This window comes from Hordeum vulgare, chromosome 6H (assembly GCF_904849725.1).
Source record: "Hordeum vulgare subsp. vulgare chromosome 6H, MorexV3_pseudomolecules_assembly, whole genome shotgun sequence".
Classification (NCBI taxonomy): domain Eukaryota; kingdom Viridiplantae; phylum Streptophyta; class Magnoliopsida; order Poales; family Poaceae; genus Hordeum; species Hordeum vulgare.
In genome coordinates this window covers 526,401,479-526,404,598 of record NC_058523.1, presented here as the reverse complement: position 1 = coordinate 526,404,598, position 3,120 = coordinate 526,401,479, and the positions used below count along the sequence as shown (strand labels likewise).

The window sequence follows — 3,120 nt, the reverse complement described above, 5'->3', positions numbered from 1 at the left end:
GTGCTTCTCCTATTGGTTCGATAAATCTTTGTTCTCACTGAGGGAAATACTCGTTGCTACTCTACTACATCAATCTCTTCCTCTGTAAAGAAAAACCAACATATCTACAAAGTAGCAGAGACACCCTTTCGCCCTTTTTGTTCCTTTTTTGTGACAGATGGATTGTCAGCATTGCTCCAAAGAGAGATCAATAACAATCAGATTGTGCCACTAAAATTTTGCCGCAATGCCCCTGGGATATCACATTCACTTTAAAGTGTGTCGTCGGGCGAAAAGAAAATTATGGAGTGCGTCATGGATTTACAAAGTTGGTGGATTTTAAGTTTCTCGTGGACAAGGTTGCACGCAAATTATCAGCATATGATGGCCACAACATCACCGCCATCGGGAGAACGACTCTTGTCTAGTCTATGATCACTTCCCAAGTGGTCTATCCCGCCACCCCGTTGTTCATCCCACCAACCATCCTCCTCAACATCGACAAGCTCGAGAGAGCCTTCCTATGGTCCGGTTCGGATAAGATGATGGGAGAAAAATGCAAGGTGAATTGGGAGATTGTTTGTCGGCCTCTTGAGTTCGAAGGGCTTGGGGTGCTCAACACCTACAAGTTTACAAGAGCTCTCCATTTGCGGTGGCCATGGTACGAATGGAAGGAGCCCACCAAGATGTGGGTGGGCATGGGAAAACCGTGTGATGAGGACGATCTTAACTTCTTCTATGCATCCACCACCATCACCGTGGTTAACGGCGAAAGGAATTCCTTTTTGGGACCCCCCTTGGCTCCTGGGGCAGATGTCAAAGGACATTCCCCGCTCATCTATGAAGCGTCCATGAGAAAGAATTGGAAGGAGAGGGAGGCCCTCAAGCTTAACATGTGGATTCTAAAAATTCAGCCCCCCATCAACATCTCCGCCGAGCACACATCATAATTCTTCGCCCTGTGGATATTACTAAATGAGGTCCATCTTAACGAGCTCACCGAGGACAATATCGTATGGAAGCATACGACTAGTGGACACTACTCGGTGGCCTCCGCGTATAAGGCTCAATTTCTTGGGATGGTCCTTTCTCCCATGGATAAGATGGTTTGGAAGGCTGGGGCGCCTCCAAAAGTTAAATTATTTTCCTAGTTGTCTATACAAGATAGAATTTGGACAGCGAATAGATTGACAAAGCGTGGGTGGCCAAATTGTGATCTTTGCCCCCTATGCAAGAGGGTCCAAGAATGCGGAGCTCGCCTCTTCTACAAATGTCGCTTCACTCGCCGTCTATGGTCTTTGGTCATCGAGAAGTTCCACTAGCTCGGGCTCGACACTTCTGCTTGGCCCTTGTTCGACTCGATGGACTTTATGGAACGAGTGAAACACGAGGGTTTTCAAGCACAAAAGTGCTCCACCTCCTATCTTGCTCGCCTCTGTCCATATCGAGGCCAACCTTTGGGTCATCGCCGGTTCATAAAAACCAGGATCTTTTATTTTGCATGAGTGATCCGCATGTCATATATTTGGGTGTTTTGTAACAAATAAACTTTCGTTCTCTCTCATTTAATGTATGAGGCAAAGTTTTTGCCTCCGTTGCAAAAAATAAATATATTATCGGACGTGCAGAAGCTTGCTTCATTGATGACAAGTGGAGGATTTGGTATGCAAGAAACGAGGTCACACATTATAAACCCGCGGTTCCGATTCAGGCCTCACGTTATTTCCTCTCGAGTTATATCACTTGCCTACCTGCAATACAGCAGCATCTCGAAATAGACTTAACGAAGGGTAAGCAGGTAATCATTATTTGGGAAGCACGTCAAAGTACACACATGAAACAACATCAACGCCGCAATACATGCCTCTCTGATGTGAATTATGCTAAGTAGAATATAGACGGTGCTTTTTTGAAAGAGGATGGTAAAGCCGGGGTTAGGATGATCCTGCGTGATCATGAACGACAGTCATCTTCGTCGTGACGCGGGTGCTCTTTAATTGTGGCGATCCTTTGGAAGCGGAGCTGACGACCATGGACGAAGGGCTCTAACTTGCGCTTCATTGGTCCAACTTGCCGTTTGGTTGTGGAAACGGATTATGTATGTAAAGATGTTGAATATTCGAGGTATGTGAACCAGGTCAATGAGATCAAGAGGGTTCTGACTCATGAAAGAAATATTAGTATCATAGGTAGTATCATGCATGTCAACTAGACACTTTCGATGAGGTGGCATGGAATTAAATGAAGAAAAAAAAGGTTGAGTATCATATCATGATACCGTATCATATTAAATGATGTGCTACTATGTGTCTTGCATGACAATAAATGAACTATCCTATGATACTAACATATGATACTATGCATTACGGATGTGGTATCATACACTAGTATCATATGCATGATACTAGTCCCATTACAACCAGCCTCAATGTAATCACCAATTGTTGATGAATGAAAAGTTTCTTTCCCGAAAAATAAAATAAATGACCCCACCGAATAGGCATCCGATTCCACAACAACGAGCGTATGCATTACACACAACAACATAAATCATTCCCCAAATCTTGACGCAAATCAGCAGCACAGGATCCGCGTGTCCCCAGACGTGCGTGCTACAAATCAGAGATTCTTTGGTGAAGCCGACGCTTCTATTCTACACGCCGGTGTCGGCACTGGCCAACACCATCATGAACCGCGGTTACAAAAGCGCGATCTTTGGGTATCCTCCAAGCAAAGAATGCGGCGGCCCGTTGCGCCCGTGGAACAAAAGCTACGCCGGCGTCTCTTTCGCCGGCCCCGCCGCACAGCTTTAGCGCCGCCTGATGGTACCCTCGATGAAAAACAAATCCGCCACTAGGGCGGCCCGTGCACGCAGCGGCAGCGATCCCCATCGCGCAATTCCACGGCCGTACGTGGGCTCGTCACGCACGCTCCTCTGCTCCGGCCGCCGGCCCACCGTCGCTAGTCAACCGCGCCCGCTGGCCTCTGCTTTGTGCTGTGCTGCGTGCGGCGCGATGTTTTTCCCTTTTCAAATCAAACCACCGGACAGACACCTCCGCACGAATGCTCCACGTAGTAGTATCTACTAGCTATCGTTCCCTCGATCGAGCGCTCCACTCCGTTGGCACTGATTGCCATTTG

The 3,120-nt window shown here is 47.1% G+C and overlaps 1 pseudogene; it reads left to right on the top strand.

Annotated features, from left to right (window-relative positions):
- The first annotated feature begins 226 nt into the window (after positions 1 to 226).
- On the top strand, positions 227 to 2,792 carry LOC123405750 (annotated as a pseudogene).
- Positions 2,793 to 3,120: the final 328 nt, after the last annotated feature.